The sequence below is a fragment of the Rhagoletis pomonella genome, unplaced genomic scaffold (assembly GCF_013731165.1).
Source record: "Rhagoletis pomonella isolate Grant_MI unplaced genomic scaffold, Rhpom_1.0 Rhpom_scaffold_00010, whole genome shotgun sequence".
Classification (NCBI taxonomy): Eukaryota; Metazoa; Arthropoda; class Insecta; order Diptera; family Tephritidae; genus Rhagoletis; species Rhagoletis pomonella.
The window spans coordinates 17,804,524-17,813,282 of NW_023458564.1; positions in this window are offsets into that span (position 1 = coordinate 17,804,524).

Consider the following 8,759-nt stretch of genomic DNA (forward strand, 5'->3'; position numbering starts at 1 on the left):
TTTTCGAAAAACCTTCCGCACAGAATGTCCAAAAAAGTACTTTTTATAGAATTCGAGAAAGAATAGAATTCGGTTCAGCCGTTTGGTCACTCATAGATAGATAGATATATTATATATTATTATTATATTTTAGCTGTATCCGTTATTTCTGATTGTCGCAAAAAAAACTTGCCTAGTAAGAAATTCGCCCCTTGATATGGTGATTGCTCAAAGCTATTTAAATTCGAAATTGCATGAAAATTGGAAAACAGGATTCTAAAAGCTTATCCTGGCAAAAAGCTACCTACGTACAAAATTTTAAGCAAACCAGATCATAAATACGATCTTTTCGAATAAATCGTTCCCTTGTCCACTTCCCGGAAAAAAGGATCCTATATGCTAATCTACCTACGTGCCAAATTTTAAGGTAATCGGACCATAATAAGATTTTTTCGAATAGATCGGAAAAAAGTAATTTTTTTTTGGTCAAAACATGGTGGTTGCTGTTGATTCTGGCCTATTTACAACTCGGAGCGAGCATTTAAATTGCGAAAATATTGTTTGAGGTAGACGTAATTGGTGTAAACGTGCTTCGCTCTTGACCCTGTCTGCGGGCTTGTTAGCCGAAACGACCAACACTAACTCCGACTTTAAATAAGAAACGAAGAAAAGTTAAAAAGGCAAATACATTTTGTATTTTTGGTTCTTTTTATTTTATTTTTTAAACATATTAACAAAATATCAAATACATATGTAAATACATTTCTTTTCCCTATTACATAGATTGGCGCTTACACATATGTTAGTGTTTGGCCGAGCTTCTCCTCCGACTTGTGGCGTGCGCCTTGATGTTGTCACACAGAGCGGAGGGACCTACAGTTTTTACGCCGACTCCGAACGGCGACTGTATTTTTATGAGAAGCTGTTTTTCATGGCAGAAATACACTCGGAGGTCTGCCATTGCCTGCCGAGGGACGACCGCTGTTAAGAAAAAACCTTTTTCTATATTTTTTTTTGCGATGTTGCTTTGACCAGGGCTTGAACCCTATTACATATAATATGTAAAATTACATCAGAGAGAGACACGAAGCGAAACACGATTGTTGTTACTCAATTCGACTAACCAAGCACGGCCAGGATTAAAAACGTTGATTTATGATTTGTTGTTGTTTTTGTCACTCCAGCTAAATATTGCATTCTGCTCCATAAATTCCTGACATATATACATATGCAATCCGTGTGCCCAATTTCGCATATGGTGCTTCGGTGAAACCGTAAAGCGAAAATGCAAGTAAATCGGTTGAAACAACTTTATAACCTTAAATTTCTTATACAGCTGGAAAAAAAGGTTATGAAAACGTGAAACGTTGGAGAGAAGAACTGAGCAAATTAAATTAAAAAAAATTTATTACATATGTGCTACTAGCAAAAAATAGTGTTTAGGGAAAAATTTGTCACGTCCTTTATCAGAGTTTTAATTCCAAATAAAACCAACAACGATTAACTATGAATGGATTGTAGCGGTCCGTAATTTGACTTTATTTAAAGTGTGTTTACGAAAGGAAAACCTCGCAGGATTCGCAGAGTTTTGCTTATTTTTACATGTACTCTTTTTTTTATAAGTGACTTCCGTTTTCATATGATTTATTTAATTCTAAAGTCGCACAATAATACCCCTATTTGATCGCTTTAGGCGGCCAAAATTATTTTTATGAAAATTCTAACTCAAAATGTTTAGAAACGACGTGTTACGTTATTTAAAACAGTAAATGTTTAAAATCAAGTAAATAGAGGGGAAGGATGTCCAAGTATTCCACCAAAACAACGAAAATAAAGCTGCTAAAAGTTTGACAACGAGTGTATCGTATCCATGTTATCGAGGTCCGATTGTAGAAACATTGATACCTATGTGTTCGTATCGGCGAGGAGAAGGATTATATCTAGGTAAGAACATAAAAAGGGTTGGCACCTGCTAAAAAATTAAACAATTAATTTAAATGAATTACTAAAATATGGGTATCAATCGAGATGGTTTTGAAAAGGCTTTATTTCTAAACAACATGTGGGAGGATTGCCATCTGTTTAAAAATTAAATTCAACTTTAATTCAAGGGAATTAGGTCACTGAAATATGTATGTATAACAATATGGATGTCAGACTAAAAAGTTTAATAAGATTATAGTTTTAAACTAATTTTAACAGGGCTGCCACCTGTTTAAAAATTAAATTCATTGTATATAATAGGTTAAATTGGTTTGGTGGTTTGCCACCTGTCAAATATGTAGTTCAATTAATTTCAAAGAATTACTACGCTAAGGGTATCATCCAAATAGCTTTGAAAGCGCTTGACTTTCAACTTCATTTAGTAGGATTGCTACCTGTTTAAAAAATAAAATTCAAAATAACACATAATTAGAAAAAGCACTATATGGACCAACCATTATGTTGAGTTTTATTGAAAAAAATTGCACTTAATCCAACACGCCGAAATTTCATGCACTCATCGAACTAACTATAGCATATAGTAGTCTGTTTTTTTTTTGAAATGTGTTTTAACTTTAATTTTTTAGTGCATCTTTTGTGTCTTCTTAGAAATAAGAATTATAAATAATTTCGAATACGTGGCAGCTTTGTACAAATATCTCCAGATACCCTTGAAATTATAAACAATATCTGAATACAAAATTCCATCAAAATCGTTAGTCGTTTCCTAGAATATACATACATATATGGGCAAATCTAAAAAACAGGTAACCTCTGTGTTATTTAGCTTTATTTTCACTGTTGTAAACTATATAAAGCTGGTTGCTTTTGGATATAATTCATTGACGTATACTTGAAGCCTAAAAAGATTGATCAATTTCAAGGTGTTTAAATTAAAAAAAAACAAGTAAGAGCAGCGCTGTCTTCGGCTATGCCGAAGGCTTCATACCTTTCATGAACGTCTGCAAATTTTAGTTTGACAGATTACTGATTTTGAATACATCTGCATACATCGATAGAGGAGTTACATACTTATATAAAAAATCGCATCTAAACAATCAGAGGTATGGAAGATATACTTTATATGGCACCAATCTAAGTGATTTTCACTGCGATGTGATCGGTATGTAAACCGGTAACACAATTTATTGGGTTTAGTTTCCTACATAAAGGAGATATATCGCAAAAACTGGTATCTGAACAATCAGTGCTGTAGGAGATAAAGCTTATACAACATAGATTTTGACGATTTTCTCAGTAGACTTTGTATTATTATTTATAAAATATCTTACGAAATTTATCAGTTTTAGCTGTTCAAATAAAGGGGTTTTACAGTAAAATCCCGTATCTGAACAATCAGATGTATGGAAGATATATGTTGTAGTCACCCGATCCTTGTTATTTTCACTGTGAAAATGGTGCGAAATTGCATGTTCCTAGCTGCATGAATGGAGGAGTTATGATAAAAGACCTCATATCTGAACAATCAGTTGTATGGGAGCTATAGGTTATAGTTACCCGATCTTTTTAATTTTCACTGTAAGTTTTCTGTTAATAATTATTGAAAACAGTGCGGAATTTCATGTTCCTAGCTATATAAATGGAGGAGTTATAACGAAAAATTGTATATCTGAACAATCAGTTGTATGGGAGCTATTGGTTATAGTGACCCGATATTTTTAATTTTCACTGTAAGTTTTCTGTTGATAATTATTGAAAACAGTGCGGAATTTCCTGTTCCCAGCTATATAAATGGAGGAGTTATAACGAAAAATTTTATATCTGAACAATCAGTTGTATGGGAGCTATAGGTTATAGTGAACCGATCTCTGTAATTTTCACTATAAGCATTCTGTTTATAATGGGTGCAAGTGCTGAAAAATTTCATGTTCGTGGCTGCATAAATGGAGAAATTATAACGAAAAATCTCATATCTGAACAATCAGTTGTATGGGAGCTATATGTTATAGTGGTCCGATTCTTCCGGTTCCGATAAATGATTAATAAATTATAAAAATACACCCACCTACCAAATTTGATCAGGATATCTCGAAAACTGAGAGACTAGATTGCATGCAAACAGACGGACAGACGGACAGACGGACAGACGGACATGGATAAATCAACTCAGCTCGACGTTCTGATCATATAAGTATACATTTTAATGGGTCTATCTCTTTTTGTTCTGGTACTTACAAACATCGGACCAAAGTTATAATACCATTTCATGCTCATGAAAGGTAAGGGTGGGTAACTCTGTAAATTTTCGTGTGCTGACTCAGTAACTCCAACTCACTTTAATGAGTCAGCACAGTGAGCTGGCACAAGTGTGCTATCGCACAATTGGTATGTACATCGAAATTATTGATGATGTTAGTAATCGAAATCGATTTAGAAAAGGTTATCCTTAGCTTCTGTTCGTAGCTGGCCGGAAAAATTTTACAAAGCTGATTTCAACTGGTGAGTTCATTTGCAAAATAATTCCCTACTTAGTTTTGCTTGAGAGTTGTCACATAAGAATCTGTTAAATGGGCTATGCATGTAAGAGGTTACCCAACGCACAGCACTTCACATGTAGAATTCTGTTTGGTTTTGATTTTTACGTAAAAATGGTATAGCAGTGCAAGTATGCATAACTTGGCTATTCGCCTTGCTTCTTTTTAAATTTGGTAGTCGTATATTCAATTGATGGTTAGTCTAGTTATGCCATCTATTATGGTACTCTTTGGAAGATCGTATTGTGTGAATGTGTGAGCTCATCAATTGAGTTACCACATCGACACAGTTCTAAACAATGCAAGCCGCACCGAGCTATGCAAGTGTCAGCACATCAACTGAGTTACCATATCGACTCTGTAGCACACTGAGCTATACATTGTCAGCACATAAACTGAGTTACTGAGTTACAAATTTTTTCAGAGGTGAGTCTGAGCGTGCGGCACAGTTCTAAGAGTCAGCACAGTAACTCAGCACAGTGCTGAGTTACCCACCTCTAATGAAAGGTATAAAAATGAAAACAAGTGAATTTTTTATGTAATTTTTAAGGGGGGCACAAATAATTTTGAAGGGGGGCACAAGTTTTTTGATTTGAATTAAAATGGGCATTTAGCACTTATGTGTATACTTCATATGTAGTAGGTAAGAAAAGTGTGTATTAAAAATAACGAAATGCTCAAAGTCTGTAACTCCACATTTCACAGTTTTCAAAATTTTCTGTTTATCGCGTATAAGTTTTGAAGCATTTAATTTTAAGAACTTTTTAAGTATGTATTGTATTGTACAAACAATTACGAATAATTTGATACCTGAGCAAGAGGTGTGCTTTCAGAATAAACTAACTTTTAAAGATAAAATATTCTGCGATCTTGGGCGTAATATTTATTCCAAAAACACCTTAATTCAAGGCACATTTGGAAAATATGTCGAAACGATCCAAATCTTTCTATCGGGCATGTTCTGAAATTCGAAACTTTGAAATCGCCTCGATTTGCCAAATGTTTTTTAATTATGTATATCTGAGAAAAGAGTTAATATTCTAATTGAAAACCTTAAAGGAAGCAGCAGCGATATGAAATAAATCATTTTAATGCGAGACTTGTAAATTTTAAAAACCATCGAAAAAAATTGTCGCAATCGAGTCGATTTCAAATTTTCGAATTTTAGAACATGCCTGTATAACTACCAGTCCTTATAAAATTACATATACCTATGCTTCAAAAATGCTTCAAACAAATTTTTAATAGAAGTGTGTAAAACCCCTGATTTACTACTTTTAATGATGCTCCTTCTTTTAGTCAGAATATTTCGAGCGTGGTATCCAAGCAACTTTTCTTCGACAAAGGTTCTGATAGTTGCTCTTACTTAACTGAAGCCCTCTAAATTCAATGGCGTCTTCAGTTTTACGTGAGATATTTTCCCCCATTCTGTGAGTATCAAAAAGTAATTTTGACCGAAAAATGGAGTGAGCAGCTTTTACCGCTGCGGTGACGGTATATGTATTCCAGTGTGTAAAATACAAAAAACATACATAGATAGTTTACCTTTATGCAGCAATCCGTTGGTGTTCCGCAGAAGTGCCATTTACGAATTCATTGGGGGTAGGTAACTAAAAATAGAACAAGTTAAAGCCATTAAAAAAAATAGTTGCAAGCGTTCCAATTCCAAATCTCGCGACGGCAACGAAATGGCAGAGAGAAAACTGCTTGAAAATATTGTTGCTATGTGCAGCCATTTTGGTGTTGCAGCACTAAATGTGCTTTCTTTCACTCGATTTATAAAAATGTCTATATACATAGATACGTGCTAGCAGTATACAAAACAGCAACAATAACCAATCCTCAGCACATCGTTGGGGGGCTACGACATTAAAATAATTGCTTCCGAAAGTCTGCAGCGTTCGCAGGCGGAATAAGTACGGCGCGGCGTTATATGTGGATTCATGACGTCCTCCTTAAATTTTTACTTTCTATACATACATACATACATACATGTAAAATGTACATACATATGCATGTTTTTGTGTATTTTTACATCCAAAAGCATATATGTACTTAAGGTATCTTTTATGAAATTTTTGTGAATTCCTAAGGAAACAAATTACAACGGACGCTTCCACGCTTGCAGCTCAATAGTTCGTTGCCTTTTTTAAATAAAAAATCAGTTGCTATTTTTTCCGACATGATTTTTCAATTTTACTCCTCTTCAAGAGTAATCCTGCTCCCTGCGCACCATCTGCATCTGCCAACAAAATTCAAAGCACCAACAACAAGGCAGCAATAAATGGTGCGCTAAGTGAATTATATTTTCATCCGGTGCGTGGTATTGAAGCCTGTAGCTGGCGGCATATGTGCGCACGCGTGCCATCCATCCCCAGCCCATTCCGCCAGCTAGAACGAACCTATCAATCGAACAGTCCGTTGCCCCCTGCTCGATGCCAGCGGCTGTACACATTGTGTGTCGCTTTTAATTGTTGCAGCCGAAAGCAGTCTCTGACAGCAGCGCCATTAACAAAGAAGCTAATACAACTGCGATTGCAACAACAAGAATATGAACAGCTGCACGCATATGTCTTGCAATTGTTTGCGCTACTCGGATGCGCACTCATCGTCTTCACTTTTTGTTGCAGAGCCAATTGGAACAGCCCTTTTGCTGGCAACACCCTGTATACTTATGCATATAAATATATATGTATATACGCATCATGTACATACATATGTATGTATGCACGAATTTTTATTATGTATGTCAGTGTCAGTCCGGCTGATGCCATACATACAGCATCCAGCAAAATGTTGACATTCAAAGTTGCACCAACGCCACCGACAACTGCGCGACACATTCCCACAATTCTCCCAGCCCCATCATTGTCCTATGCCTATTTTTATTACGCTTGTCTTTCTACTGGCTGCTGGAGTTGCACATTCTTTTGGCACTCCTGCGAAGCCAAATAAGAAGGCATGCATTTAACTGTCGGCTAATTATTTTTAAAGCAGTCGCCACTTTTGGCGTTGTGGCTGTGGCTGTGCGAACACGCGGATGGAGGATGACGGGTGGCTATTTTTACACAAGCCGCGCGCCGCCTTGCCAACAGCAGCAGTGGCGGCGCAGAGTAACGGGAATTCGACGTCCGCGATGAGCACATGTGGTGCAAATATGACTAAGTAAATGAACATGCATTTACAATGGAAATTTTACATATGTACATGCACATATCTACATATGCCCAAGTTCACTTGAATAGGTGGTACTTTATTTTCCTTCAAGAAGAGGGTTTTCATATTTACTTTTAGGTATGGGAGCCCCATTTTGGAGATTGATCGATTCTTATGCAAAGTGTTGAATTTTTTTTTTAACCTCTTGGAACTATCAGGCACATTCTCAACTGCTGAAAGTGTAAAAATTAAGAGCTTGGCAGTTCCAGGACTTTGCAACAGATCTGATATGAATATAAATACAATAAGTGCAAAACAAAAACACTGGCTACACGGAAATGACAGAAGTTCTTCTGCGAGGTCATTTTCTTACTGTCGTGATACTGGACCGAAATTTGAGAAAAAGGTCGTCGATAAATGCGGAATGTTAAGAAAGATGACTCGAATTTTTTTCGTCTTACATCACTTGTCAGGACGGCTGGTGGAGTCGAATTTGAATATGAATTTGCATTTATTTGTCAACAAAGAGTTACATTAGTACAATAGGAATTGCTTTCTATTTTAGCATGTACAACAAAATTTTGTACGTACGAAGAGGACATAGAATACATTACAAACTCCACAGAATATAAATTACACAGAAAAAAATAAAATTAAATAAGTAATAATAAAGAATCCTTAATTTTAAACTAAATGTGTTATGTAAGTTTTTTTTTTTAACAGCGGTGGCCCCTCGGGTGGTAATGGCAAACCTCCGAGTGTATTTCTGCCATGAAAAACAGCTTCGCATAAAAAAAAAATCACCGTTCGGAGTCGCCTAAAACTGTAGGTCCCTCCCCTTTGTGTGACAACATCAAGGGGCACGCCACAAATCGAAGAGAAGCACGGCCATACACTACATATCGCACACCTAGATCTAAAGTGCGATCAACTAAAAAAAAAAAGTTGGGCGATTTTTATGCATAAAACAATTTATATCACTTACATACAATTAATGAAAATTTGTTTTCTTCATGATTATATACATTAACTATAAAACGGACGACACAGTCCCTGTCTTCAGGGGAAAGCTCGAAGACCTTGAAGACGAATTGCGCGATATAACCGGCCACATAATTGTTGCTGGAGATTTCAACGCAAGAGGCG